The sequence below is a fragment of the Canis lupus genome, chromosome 2 (genome assembly GCF_011100685.1).
Source record: "Canis lupus familiaris isolate Mischka breed German Shepherd chromosome 2, alternate assembly UU_Cfam_GSD_1.0, whole genome shotgun sequence".
Classification (NCBI taxonomy): Eukaryota; Metazoa; Chordata; class Mammalia; order Carnivora; family Canidae; genus Canis; species Canis lupus.
Genome location: NC_049223.1, coordinates 37,833,866 through 37,848,927, shown reverse-complemented (window position 1 = coordinate 37,848,927; position 15,062 = coordinate 37,833,866). Strand labels below are relative to the sequence as shown.

General features: G+C 39.8%; 1 long non-coding RNA gene across 1 annotated transcript; it reads right to left on the bottom strand.

The window, feature by feature from the left end:
• Positions 1-248: 248 nt before the first annotated feature.
• Positions 249-14,995, bottom strand: LOC111094604. The gene is made up of 4 exons (XR_005354983.1): positions 14,609-14,995; positions 3,591-3,701; positions 2,324-2,413; positions 249-307 (listed from the first exon to the last, which is right to left on the bottom strand). It is a non-coding gene; the product is annotated as an uncharacterized LOC111094604 (long non-coding RNA).
• Between the last annotated feature and the right edge of the window lie 67 nt (positions 14,996-15,062).

Below are 15,062 nucleotides of genomic sequence, written 5' to 3'. Positions count from 1 at the left end.
GGATCCTTGTTCTACCTTGTTCTACAGCATTTAGCTCTTGTAAGTCAAATCCTGTGCTCGCCTCCTCTCCGGGCCCCACTTCCTTTAAAGTGATCCCCATATGATTCCTTAATGACAGAACTGGGTCTGTCTTTTTCACCATGTCTTCATCGCCTAGCAGAGTGCCTTGCCCATGTTTTGTGCTCAAACATGTTTTAATGGACGATATACCTTAGCAATCTTTTATCTTCACAGTTGTCCTGAGCACTCACCATTCAGCCAGTTTCTCTTAAACAGTGGTACAAAAATGGCTTTTATTAATCTCTGTCTATAAAAACAAAGGTTACAAGGTGTATCATTTCTGAGCTCCAACAACAAATGGCAATGTATTGTGTTACTCTGAACATGAGAAAAAAAATAAACTTCTATATAAACCTTTGGAGCTAATGTTATAGAGTAATAGGAAATTCTCTATTTCTGGGTAGGTTTCTAATCCTGTTTATTAAGTCACAGCTAGGTTTTTTTGGCTGACTGATTTGTCAGGAAAACCACTAGATCTTTCCATAGGAGTGGTCACTATAGCACCAATCGTTTCTTCCATGTTGGTTTGAATTAAATCCAAGAAATGACACCCCATCTTGCTTCCTCTTCTTTTTGAGAAAAGGAATTGTCATCAAACCAACTGCAGGACTATATGATGTTTTCCTTGCACATAAGTGAGACTCCAGCATAAGCTCAGAAAATTAAGTCCAGGTAGCCCGGGTGGCTCAGCAGTTTAGCGCCGCCTTTGGCCCAGGGCCTGATCCTGGAGACTCAGGATCAAGTCCCACATTAGGCTCCCTGCATGGATCCTGCTTCTCCCTCTGCCTGTCTCTGCCTCTCTCTGTGTGTGTGTCTCTCATGAATAAATAAATAAAATCTTTTAAAAAGAAAAAGAAAAAGAAAATTAAGTCCATGTCTGTCCCACCCCACCAACATTCAGGTCACCATCATCTCATCTAAAAAGCTGGCAGCAGATTCCTAGCTAGTCTCCAGATCTCCATTTGTCTCACTCTTTTTTTTTTTTTTTTTTAAGATTTTATTTATTTACTCATGAGAGACACACAGAAGCAGAGACATAGGCAGGGGGAGAAGCAGGCTCCCTCCAGGGAGCCCGATGCGGGACTCAATCCCAGGATCCCCAGGACCTGAGCCAAAAGAAGATGCTCAACCACTGAGCCACCCAGGTGCCCCCTCTTATCTCACTCCTTAGACTCTCTCCACACTGCTGCTGGCTTGATCTTGCAGAAGCAAAAGCCCCAAACGCCATTTCTTCCTGTGACTACACCCTGAGCTGTCACCTCCTTATGACCCCTCATTTACTGTGCTCTATCCATTTAAAATGGCTTGTTATACCTTAATGCATTTGTGTTCTATTTCATCCCTTGATTTTTTCAGAAAGTATCTCTACCTGAAATAATTTTTATCTAACTGTAACTTGTCCCTCAGCTTAGACATTGGGTCTTTCCTGAGCCCAAATCCAGGCCAGAAACTTCTCCTAAGGGCACCTGAACTCCCCTCCACCACCATTACAACTCTCATCACGCTATGTGATAATTGCTGTTTGCTCACTGTAAGCAAGTGGTGGGTGGAAGTTAAGGAAAGATTCTATTTGCATATATGCTATATAGTATAGCATGGGCTTTTGGAGAAGGCTTCACCTTTGAAAACTGAAGGAATTAATTGTTAAAATATTGTGACTTGTTTTTATATGATGAGTGAGATGGATGTTGGGGGAAAAAGTTTGGTATAATTCTGTAACATTCTAAAAAGAAATATTCCTATTACACGTATTTTTCATACACATGCATTATGCTTCAAATTTTAGTTCCCAAACTAGTTTTAAGGATCCTTTCTGTCATACAAACATTTTGAATATGATGCAAACAATTTCTGCATGCCTTGTGGGCTTTCCTTAAATGGAGTAAAAACTGTGCATTATCTGCACTCTTTCCAGTCCAATTATAGATTTTCTGTGGTTAGCAGCTGGACGTTTGAACACATTCCTCCTATAGCATGGAGATCCAAGGAGTTCTGAATTTGTGATTAGCAAGAGGAATTGTGCCTTAAAACATACATCACTCCCAAATGGAGCTGAAACATTCAACATCTCATTTATTCTGTAGTAAACAATTTTGTTTTCTAACAAGGAACAGTTGCCATCCAACTCATTCTAAATTTCAGTGTATACTTCCTTGAACAGAAAGCTTTTGGTGTTTTTGACTACTTTTCTTTGATTGTGTGCCCAGTACCACAAGGTGAAACTAGACAGTTTAAAAAAAAAAAAAAGTCTCATTCAGCTTACATTGTAGCAAAACTTCACATCCTCTCAGAGATGAGTTGAAATGCCTCATCACCTTATTGTGAATCTTATTTGTCCTGAATAAAGAAACTCCTATAAGATGAAAGAAACTCAATGAAAAGAAATTCCTGCAATTTCTTATTTACTTTTATCTCTGGCAGTTTATGGGGGAAATAATAAAAACTTTACAGATACATGCACACACGCACACAAGGGTATTTGCTCCAGTATTGCTTCAAAGGGCAAAGAACCAAAAACTAGAATGTCCATTAGAAAATGGTTGAAAAAATTATGACACCTCTATACTGTGGGATATCAGTAACCATTAAAAAATCAAGTTAGGCTCATATCCACAAATCATGATTTTTCCAAGTGAGAAAATAAGGCTTCAGAATAATGCATATAATATAATTTCTTCTAAGAACGGTATGACCAGTTGGGGGGAATGCTCTTTCTACTGGGGGGGAGAGAGAGAGAGAGAGAGAGAGAGAGAGAGAGAGAGAGAGAGAGAGAGAGAGATTTGTATGTAGTTTTAAGAACACTGATAAAAGACTGGACCATCTTAATCTGTTAACACTGGCAGAAAGATAGCATTGGAAAAGGCCTATTTCTTTACATGTCTTTGCATTATTTCATTTCTTGCAAATAACATAGTTTTTTGAAATGAAAACTAACAGAAAATAAATTCTCAAAAAGGAGAGTTACAAAAGAGAGAGAGAACGAAAGAGAAGCCACAACAAACCACGGGTGTCAGTCTGTTTATTCTGGTTCCACCACTAGCGTAGAACTCCTGCAGTCCCTGCCAAGGGCAGAGGACACCTAAGCCAGGCCATGAAACAGTAGCAGGAGCAAAGGGGGAGAAGGGAAGACGTGGATGAGAATCTGAAGAATGACCGCAGATTTTGTCAAGATTTACGGGCTGCTGAGAATGCCAGTCATTCATTTAATTCATATGTGCTGAGCACATGTAGGTGCAGGGGCTGTGGGGGTGCTGAGGATAGGACTGTGCACAAACACACAGTCACTGCTCAAGGTCTATAAATGATTAGCCTAGAGGTAGGGCTCAAATGAGGTGGGGGTGTAGGCAGTGGTCCAAGTCGTCATGGCAGCAAGGAAGCATTCAAGAACAATTTCATTATGGACTCAAGGGATAAAGAAGAAAAAGAAATCACTATATTGAGTTATATCACCAAGTCTCTTCCTGGTTTTTACTAGGATTTTTCATCTGAAGATTTATTGTCAAACTCCTTTCTACAGATAAAATGCTTACCATAAATCACATTGTAGGGATGCCACTTGAAGAAAAAGTTGGCGTAGCCACCTTGCAGTAAGTTTGAGAAACACAGTGATGAAAAGTGCATCCAGACACCACAATAATATACTGTGAAAACATAAGATGAGGCCGTGTGGGATCCTGGTAACATTCTAGTCTAACCTGGGTAGTGAGTACATGGCTGCTCCTTTTATTACTATTTCTTAAACTGCACATACACATTTCATATACTCTCTGTAACGTCGTAATATGAAAACCAAAACAACGAAGAAGTAAATTATTTTTGAGCAAAAGTTAACGCTTCCATAATGTATGAATTAAATTTCTATATCAAACCTTCTCAATGACACACAGCTATAGATGTTCATTTTTCTGTCTTTTCTCCTTAATTATGCTGTTTCTATCACAATAAATCATTTAGGCAAACAAAGCATGATTTTTAATGAAGTTTCATGGAGATTTTAAGCAAAGAGCAAACATTTCACATTAAACTGAAATTGGGGGATCCCTGGGTGGCTCAGCGGTTTGGCGCCTGCCTTTGGCCCAGGGCGCGATCCTGGAGTCCCAGGATCGAGTCCCACATCGGGCTCCCGGCATGGAGCCTGCTTCTCCCTCCTCCTGTGTCTCTGCCTCTCTTTCTCTCTCTCTCTCTTTCTCTCTCTCTCTCTGTGTCTATCATAAATAAAAATAAATAAATAAATCTTTAAAAAATATTTTAAAAAATAAAATAAACTGAAATTGACATCTTGAATCCTTTAATACTTATATACTGATAGTATTTTGCTTTAGCTTCAGCAGTGATGAGAGAAATGATAAATATTCTAACAATATCAAGGAGCTATGAATATTCAGATTGTGAGCAAGTCCTAACTGCCCACAGTTTTCCTTTGGAGTGGGGAAGGGTTGTCAGAGAGACTTCCAGAAGAAGTGACTGACTTACCCTTGAGGTGTTAAATGCTGGCCCCACAAAATATACCAAATACTATGTGGTGATAAAGCCCAGTTCATTGCTTGGTGCAAGTGAGGAGAACACCCCTCTAGAGAACCATAACAGCACCTGAGAGACGTTGAGATACTGATTGAGGTTTGAGGTCTGGTTTAAAGTACGCCTGTCTATGCAGGGGATCTAGCTAAGATTAGGTCAATGTTATGACCAAATAATTTGGGATGTGTAAAAACAGCAAAGGGAGGATTTTGAGGTTAGAGTTTCAGAGTCTTGGACTATAAACTGTTAGTTGATGCTTTCTATTGAATAAATTGATGAGTCTTTCAATTCCTGGAATGAACAACAAAGTTGGTTGCAATGATTTTCTTCCTGGGCAAGAGTCTTCTGGAGTAGTAAAATTATGTTGATGAAGATGATGGAATAAGGAAGTCATGTTAATAATTGCAGATAGTAAGCTGTGTGGAAGATTTCCTCTCTCCGTGAGTAGGAAGTCAGAGACAGCAGGAAGGATCCACCCATCATTCCTTCCACACAGCTAGAGACTTGGCATCCTTTAGCCCACTGCCGTAGTAGGTTGAGTCACTAATGCCAAGAGCAGGTTGAAACTGCTCTGTCATTGCGTGTTTTGTAATGTGACCCTTTCTCTGGGCCTCCATCTGGTCCCTGTTTCAATATTTCTAGGGCTCTGCTAAATCATCCTCTTGGTGCTTTCATTCTCTGACTATAGGCAGGTGGGAGATGATAGTGGATAAAAAGCAATCCCCCTAGAGTCAGATGCCATAGGTTCCCATGCCACCTCTACCACTTAGTGGCTGTGTGAGCTCGTGTCAGATGCTTAACTTTTCACTGTCCCATTGTTCTTATTTCAATAATAAAAATAAGAACAAAACTGATCTCGTTGAGGGAGCTAAAAGCCCAATAATTCATGATAACTGCTCATATTTTTCTGGTTGTTGTCATCACTCTTCTAGTTTTCACTCTACAGTGTCAGAGGTTAGACCATTTAAAATATTTTAGACTAAGAGAGAGTTTTAACCTACATATTAATTAATCTAGCATGTGCTCCTGTACATTTAAATACAATAGAAGAACAGCCAAGCATATAACTGAGGACTCCTAATGTTTAAGATAAACATTATAGAATAAAATATTGAAGTCACTAGCATATATATATATATATATATATATTTAAAGATTTTATTTATTCATGACAGACAGAGAGAGAGAGAGAGAGAGAGGCAGAGACACAGGTAGAGGGAGAAGCAGGCTCCATGCAGGGAGCCCGATGTGGGACTTGATTCCAGGACTCCAGGATCAGGCCCTGGGCTGAAGGCGGCACTAAACTGCTGAGCCACCTGGGCTGCCCCTCTAGTTTATATTTTTAAATGATGTAAAACCATGAAACAATTTTGAGAAAGATTTTTTTTTTTTTTTTTTTTTTTTTTAGTCCTTATAACTTACTCACAGGCATTTAATTGCTGTGGGTTGAAAATGTGCTGAACTGGTCTGGTTTTTCTTTTGGTTCTGTTATAAAAATAAGGTTGTTTCTGCCTGATTTTAACCAGCCAGATTTGAGACAGTAGAATTTGGCCAGTTAGTCAAATTCCCTCCTCATCTGCACCTGCCACTGTGAGGTTCAGCTGGCAGTTGCCCTGTTGTTGACCTGTGGGATCTCTGAATCTGTCTTCCTGCTCTAGAAGGGGCTGAGAGAGCAACATGGGGCCATTCTGCTGTGGGTGCGCCATCACAGTAAGGCACCATGGCCTGGCTTGCTTTCTGAAGTGCACAGTGCGGGGGCAGGCAGTGGAAAATAGGAAAGAGGGTATATGGAAAAAGGAATCACATTTTGGGAAGAGCTGGCTCCTAGAAGTACCTAAATTCTAAGGGATGCTTCTACTGATGTGGCATAGACTTTCTAACTCCGTGTATTTATAGCTAGGTGTAGAGATTTCTGTTGTGAATTTGTCAAAGAACATGGTCATGATTAAAAATGAAAACAGCTGAAATACAAGCCAAGTGTCCAAGTCATGTCCTAGTATGATCAGGCTTTATTCTCATAGATATATTAAAGAAAAATGGAAAGAAATGTACAGGTGTGTTTTCTTATAAATCATTGAGATCATTGATGTAAAACCTGTCAAGTAACTCAATTATACTATTACAGAAAATTGGCAATTATTCAGTTAAATCTTCTATCCCAAGCAGAAATTACATCTATAATGATTCTCCAGCATTTAGCTGAATGTTTATTTCTACTGTTTTTTAAAGCTTTATTTATTTACTTATTTGAGAGAGAGAGAGAGAGAGAGAGAGAGAGAGACGGAGAGTTGCATGAGCAGAGGGAGGGGCAAAGGGAGAGGGAAAGAGAATTTCCAGCAGACTCCCCACAGAGCGTGGAGCCAGATATGGAGCTCAATGTCACGACCCATGAGATCACGACCTGAGCCGAAACCAAGAGCCATCCAGGCTTCCCTCTTTCTACTTTTGATAAACTCAACATTTTATAAGCAGCTTTCACCCTTTTGGGCCAGTGTAGGAAAGCTCTTCTTATATTAAGACAGAATTTATGGCTAATCAACTTCTACCGTTACTTCTATCTCTGCTTCCTTGAGCTTCACAAAACATATGTCATCCCTCTCTAACTTGGTTTCCTCTCAAAAACTCAGTCCATAGATACTTACTGAATATGTATTTTATGCCATGATGCAAAGACCTGGGAAAATCAAGCAGAAGTGCTTCCTGACTTCCCAGGGTTTGGAGGACACTACCTTATTTTCATCAAGCCTCTTATTTTTCAGGCTTACTATCACTAATCCCTTTTCATTTCTCCCATAGAACATATTTCTTACCCTCAGATCAAGCACATAAGACAAGAAACAAAACTGTACACATTTCTCCAGATGTGATTGAACTAATGCAGAGCACAGTGGCCACTATTAGCCAATTCATCTTTGCATCACCATTAGCATTGAAAGCAGGCCTCATACACATCTGAGTGCTCAATACATATTGAAAGGCTGTGGATACTCCACTCTTTCTCATGTGGTCTCACTGGTCTGAGTTCTTCTATTAACTTCTCGTGATGGATGCAGCCATAGATTATGCATGATTAAAACAAATGCTTGGGGAATAAATAGTGAACCATATGTGACTTAGAAGTTTCTTAAAGAAGAAATTAAATCCACCTTAGGAAATTCCTATGAAAATAGTTGCATTCAAGTGAGTCTGCTGCCACAATAAAAAGCATTTTTTATCTAAATGATGAATACTGTATTCAAATAAAATCATGAAGAGAACTCTGCATTGGTATGTGATTCAGGATAGATTTGTCTATCTGTTGGCTGCACATGGTTGTACTGAACGAAGGTGATCAGGTCAAAAAAAATTTTTAAATGCTCACTTTCTCACTTTGGATGTAGGTTTTAGGAACTGCTATGTTAATATACTCTCTCAACCTTCAGAGCCCACTCTCTTTGACTACACACACACACACACACACACACACACACACACACACGTAGAGTATTGGATATAGTTATGTCCAGGCATTATTTCCCATGCCTAATTATGCCTTGAAGAGTAATCTTCAAAGAGGACAGAGACTCCCAATATAAAAGCAATTGCAAATGCCTCATGTGAGTGTGAACAGCAGTTAAAGGGAGAGACCTATGGAAAGAATCTCTGCTGTAATGTGATTCTCTTTTATTGATCTCGCCAAAAGACTGTTCTCTACCTCTCTGTTTCCCATCCTGGTGCATTGGCCACCTATTTTTAATTCATCCCTTCTTAGATTTCCTAAATAAAACTACTTATACTAGTGAATCTTAGCTTTTCCAAACAATAATCTTTATGCTTAGGATTCTTATTCACTAGCTTAGGAGCTTTTTTTTTCCTATGGTGAATCTTATTTGTGTTATTTTTTTTATTTGGTTTCAATAGTACTCTTAACATTTTTAGAAGCTCCAAATAACTTTTTAAATCATTCTGACTTCAGTAATATTCATGACATCTTGCAATACAATGTCTATAGATTTATATTTATTTTATTTTACTTTTTTTAAGAGAGAGAAAGGAAGAGGGAGAAAGAAAAATCTTAAGCAAGCTCCATGCCCAGCATGCAGCCCCAAGCAGGGCTCGACCTCACGACCCTGAGATCATGACCGGAGCTGAAATCAATAGGCAGTAACTTAACTGACTGAGCCACCCAGGGGCTCTGTCTAAAGACTTTTTAAGCAGCATGTTGATTCTTCTCCACCAATAATTTATAATACTGGCAGGATCAGACACAGCTCACCCACCAGGAGCTGCTTAATGTGTCTCAGTCAGTTGAATTGATGGTCTGTTCTCATCCAGGGAAATTTGAACTACTTTAACATCAAATAACCAATCCATCCATTACTGAATCTATCAAAGCCTGTGATCCCCAATGACCATTAAGATGCTCTCAATTAAATGGGCTGGTCAAATCAAAGTCCACTCATGTAGTGCCTACAGACACGGTCTGTGCTGAAATGACACATTTTCAAAACCCAGAAATGAGTGCTAGGCAAGATGGGAAATAAAATGAGCCTTTGCATTGGGAGTCTCTTCCCACTGCAGAATAGTCTTTGAAACGTAATTAAAGTCTGGGAAATACTGCATAGAAAGAATTCTAGGTATTTCGGCATGGCAAAGAGTCTGACCAGCAGTGCAACTCCACCTGTTAGATATGCATAATCAAAATGATCATTTTAGGAAACAATTTGTCAAAAAGACAAAGTGTTTATAATTCTTTTGAGTTTTGAAAAAGACGTCTCAGTGAGAAGAAACCATTTCTAACGTTTCTTTTAAAATCCTTGAAATGGTTTTTCTTTCGTTCACTCAAAACTTGATTATTACGAACCAAGGTATTTCAAAGAACTTATTCTGCTTTGATTTTCCACACATTCACTCTCCATTCTTTCAGGGTAATATTTTAAATTAGCTTGTGCTGTATCACCTCTAAAATATCAGTTTTATTTGAGAGATAATACAAAATAGCTTCTCTTATTTTACCTTTCTCATCCCTAGTTTGACTCTCTTTTTAAATTCACTTTCTCTTTGCAGTTGCTGCTTGTTGCAATAGAGCAGTAATTTTTTTTTAAGATTTTATTTATTTATTTGAGAGAGAGTTAGCAAGAGAGAGAGAGAGAGAGCACAAGCAGGAGGAGGGGTAGAAGGAGGAGCAGACTCCCCACTGAGCAGGGAACCTAAGGCAGGAGTCGATTCCAAGACCCTGAGATCATGACCTGACCCAAGGCAGACACTTAATTGACTGAACCACCTAGGTGCCCCTCAATAGAGCAATAACTCTTATCGTGTAAAAATGAGGATAAACATAATTTCCAATAAATTTGAATTTAGATAAATATACTTTGTTTTTAAAGCAGGTTGTCCATGTGACTGAGAGCTTCAGGCAGAAATGCATTCATTTCGATATTGGTGCTGACAGTAACTGATGGTACCCTTGGGCAGGAGGGAAAAAATAGGAGATTCAGGCTATGTGCACACTTTCCCTTATTAACTCACTGCAAGGCTCTAAGCTCCTATGAGGGGCAAAACAAGCCTCTTCACAGAAGAAAAGAACACATTCAAATTTTTTAATAGTTCTGAGATAAGAAGTCATCTGGGTCATCACTTCATTTTGCCATTGGCAAATCTGAGGCCCAAAGAGAAGTGATTTGTCTCGGGTCCCACAGCTGGTTAGAGACAGATGGGGACCAAGAGCCAAGCCTCTACTCTCCCAGTGCAACCCATTTTTCTGCTTCCTACTTCCTTGGATAGGGACAGTTACCCCTACCTAAAACACAGTGTGAAGTTTTTCTTTCCCATAGCCCTGGAGCCCATAAAGGCCCATACAATTGGCCAGCAGATCAGATCATCTCTATGATATAAAAGTGAAACATCAAAATACCTCTTGCAACTTTCATCCCCTGGCCTTCAGCACACCAATCCAATTAGAAACAGTGTTTTTCTAATACCACTATAGGCAATGGGAAGAGACCTAACCAGATGATAAGTTGCATGCAGACTTCTTCAGACCTTCTCTTTTGGTTTCACCAAGAAGTCCTAGCAGCATATGATATATAAGTGATTGACACTCATTCCAGGCTTTGTGAACACTAGATGTTGACCACATTTTTCAGCATTGTATGCTCTTTTTTTTTTTTTAAGATTTTTAATTAATTTATTTTAAATTTATTTTAATTAATTAATTAATTTATTAGACACAGAGAGAGAGGCAGAGACATAGGCAGAGGGAGAAGCAGACTCCCTATGGAGAACCTGATGCGGTACTCGATCCCAGGACCCGGGGATCATGACCTGAGCCGCAGGCAGACACTCAACCACTGAGCCACCCAGGTGTCCCTGTATGCTCCTTTATATTCAGATATTCTAATCCTATGGTGGAGCTACCTTTAACATTATGAAAGGAAAGTCTTATGGTTTAGAGGCTGAAAGATGTAGACTTTTTCTGGCCCAGAAGAACCAGAAGTTTCCTTACCCTGGCAGTTCTGGAACTACTGCTAAGCCACTTTGTGGAGCTGATGGTTGGTGAGATAACTAAAGAATTTCAATAAAGCTACCAGCACTGGGATTCCACACGGAATTTTGTATTCAGACCTCCTACCAAACTTTGCTCACGGATCCCAGTCCCAGCCCTCAGCTATGATCTGATATGTGTGAGAGGCCTTCTGCCTCACTCTGAGAACCTCATCTCTCCAGACACTACAGACCAAGCAAGATTCAGATTTTCTTCCTCCACAGCACCTAGCTTAGAAATATGAACATAGTAGGAATGCAAAACATTCTTCATACGTGACAACAGATAGTTGTTTTCTCTGTACCCTTGTTTGGATAGAGTAGCAATTCACCCACTTGGCCCTACACTATCCATATTTTAGTTGCTCCCATTACTAACCTGTTAACCTTTCCCCTTTCAAGTCAGACATTAAACAATACCCACTTCTTTACTTCTATCAGTTCAGCTACAATGTTTCTGAAGTCCTTTTAGGGCTTGGGAAGAAAGGAACAAATATATAAAAGTACAATCATTATGAATATTAGAATCTTTCTTTCAAACCTTTTTGAATGTAGATCCTTAGAACAAATCTTGTAAGCATATTGAATATAAATTTCAAAACTTGTTACGATTTCGAGACAATTCCTTATTCATTTCAAAGCATTCCAGCTTGCATTAATATTTATTTTTTAATTCAGTGGGAGGCATTCCTTTCTCAACAAAGCCAACTAATTACCTGAAAGAATCATAAAACCAGAAGTTCAAATATTAAGAAAGGAATTCAGGTTAAAGCACATTTGTGGCCCACCTATTGAAACACCATAATGACTGTGATGATAGACTGCATTTACATGGCATTGTATAAATCAAAAGAAAAATGTGCTGTCTTAACAAATCATTGTGAAAAATCATGACTGAAAAAATAAAAAATAAAAACCCCAACACAGTTTAGACTTCATTTACCATCTTGAATTTGACATAGAAAAGAAAGTAAGTTCTCAAGTGGGCAAAATGCTGTACAGTTATTTTCCAAAGTGAGGAATAAAAAATGAACAAAACTTGGAGGAGAAAAAAATGCAAAAATAAAATGAAAGTGTAGAAGTGATTCAGCATGGGGCATCTGGGTGGCTCAGTGGTTGAGCATCTGCCTTTGGCTCAGGTCATGATCCCAGTGTCCTGGGATCGATAGTCCCGTATCAGGCTCTCTGCATGGAGCCTCCTTCTCCTTCTGCCTATGTCTCTGCCTCTCTCTCTGTGTCTCTCATGAATAAATAAATAAAATCTTAGATAAAAAAAGAGAAATGATTCAGTGTGAATTCACACACACATACACACACACACACCTACTTTGACTGTGGGTAGGATCTGATCCCCAAGACTGACACAGCAATTTCACCAAGTGGTGTGCTAAATGTATTCTGCTGTTTTTTGCTGGAATCCAGAAGGAATACCACTTCTTCATTTTGCTCACTTAAACTGTGGCTCAAAGGGAGCCCAGGAAACTGTGAGACCCTGAACTTGAACTCAAAGAGTCAAGATGAAAAAAACTTTTTTCCACAAAGATCAAGGAAAGTGAAAGAACTGTTTACATAATCGGGTTCAAACCCTGCTTTATTCTCAAATTCCCCTCTGCTATCTCGGCTTGCATTCAGCGCCCAGGCTTTCATCACTGGCCACATTATCATTAATGTGAGAGGCTGCCAGCAGAGGGTGGAGTCTGGACTTTGGACATCAAGAAGACCACTAAGCTGCCCAAGGTGACTCCTTGATGACGATTCATGGCCTAGCACTTCATAGCAATTCAGAGCTTGCACGGATTTCCATTGCAGCACGCACATTTCACGGATACGTGCAGGGATCACAAAGCTTTTACTGGGAAAAGCAAGGCTCTAATTGTCAGGGAAGCTCTGTTACTGACCCTTGAAATAGAGGAATGACACATCTATCAAAGGAGCCCACAGAACCCAGCACCAGAAACTAACTCTCACCCCTCTGGGTGTCTCTGCTATCGACTTCAGGCCAAGAAATTATTATGATTATGAGATGAAGGGGAAGGGGCGGAGAAACAGGAAAGCTTATAGAGCAGTTAGTAGTCATGAACTTATGAACCACTTTCTCATTTAATTCCAACACTGTTCCATGTAGTAGATTTTTAGGATCCCTATCTTAAAACTGAGGACACTGAGGCTCCTTTAGATAACTTGCCCTAATTCATCCCTAGGAACAGTGCCTGGTGTACATAAGCACTTCTAATATTTGTAGAAGGGAGGAAAAGAAGGAAGGAGAGGATGGAGAAATCAGATGAGGGGACCATTATTGTAAACAAAACGAGTGAGGAAAATTCAGCTTAGAGAAATAGTAAGGGGATCTGAGTGGAGCAGAGATTCATAAGATACTTGAAGGACTAATATTATAACATTAATACAAACAGATACTATTGGGCACCTGGTCTGCACTACCTACTGTCTGCTTTACTTATATTAACATATATATTTATTTAGTTAAATTAACTTCTGCTTTACTTATATTAACTTATTTACTTAATTATATTACTTATATTAACATTTAATCCTTACAATAACCCCATTTTACAAATAAGGTCAAGTATCTTAGGTCAGTTTCCCTAAAAGCAGAGCCTGAGGTGGATTGTCTTGTGCAAGTGATTTTTTGAGGCAGTGAGAGAATCAGGGGACCTTGTGAGAATGTGAGAGCATGAATTAAACCACAGGTTAAACTGATTTGAGGCAGGGGACTGAGCATTGATGTTCTTCATCAGCCAGTCATTGGTCACCGGGGGTTCGGGCAAGTTTTTGGAAGAAGGGCAGCAGTGAGCTGTTAGCAGCCAACACTTAGCATCCTTAGCAACGTATTTAGATCACCTGGAGTTAGTTTGCACCTGCCTATAATGGGGATCTGGGTGTGATATCACTAGGGTCTGCTATCTCAAGTGATGAGCCTCCTGTCCTCTGGTTAGTGCCGGTGCCCTTAAGCTTGCCCTTATGCTGTCTTCTCTAACCTCACACTCTGATTAAATCTGAGAATTGTTTCAGAAACTCTGCTCAGATTTTGCACTTTCTGTTTGAGCGGGATGAGGTGCCAGGTATAGAGGACAGAGGCAATGAATTTAAGCAAAGAGGCCAGGAGGCCATCCTCCAGGAAATAGTGACTGCACAGAGAGGGAGCCAGGATTTTCTTCTTAAAATGCATATCTGACCATGTTAATCCTGTTATAAAGAAACACCAGCAGCTCCTCACCACCTGTAGAATAATGGCTTTACTTCTTGGAATGGTTTCCAGTGGTTGCCAAAAGCTGACTCTAGCCAACTGACTACCTGCTCTAAGGATACATCCACCCCCTTGAGGTCCTGCCACAATGAACATGGAGGAACAATTCTCACCAGTCTTGGAACATGTCACGGCTTTCCTGCGGTTGTCCCTTGTGAGCACACTGCCCTTTCTCATTACCAGTACGTTCCATGCTCACTTCCTACCCATCACTGGAATTTCTGCTTACTCTACAATGCTCACCCCCAGTGCCACCTCCTCCTTCATTGCAGTTTTCCTCAGTGTCTTCACTGGGATTGAGTCATCTTTGTTCTCTGTCCCTGAGTGATGTCTGCAGGTACTTCCCGTACACATATCACAGGATGCCTTCCACTACAACTATATATTTCCTCATGAGATGACAAAATTCTTGAAAGCAATAAAAGAACCAGCTAACAAAAACTCAACTCAAACGAATGTAAGCTCAAGAGATAATTTGTTGGTTCCAAGATTGTGGAAGTCTAAGATGAGAGGCTGGTTCCTGGCATGACGGAATCCAAGAATGAAAATGATGGGAGGTTTCCCTCTCTCTCAGCTTTGGCTCTGTCCACATGCCAGTAAATATGGTCACAGCAACTCTGAGTTTGTCATTTTAATAGCTAGAATTTTAAGTGAAATGGATGAGCTGTTTCCCCAGCAACCACATGAATCTTGGTCA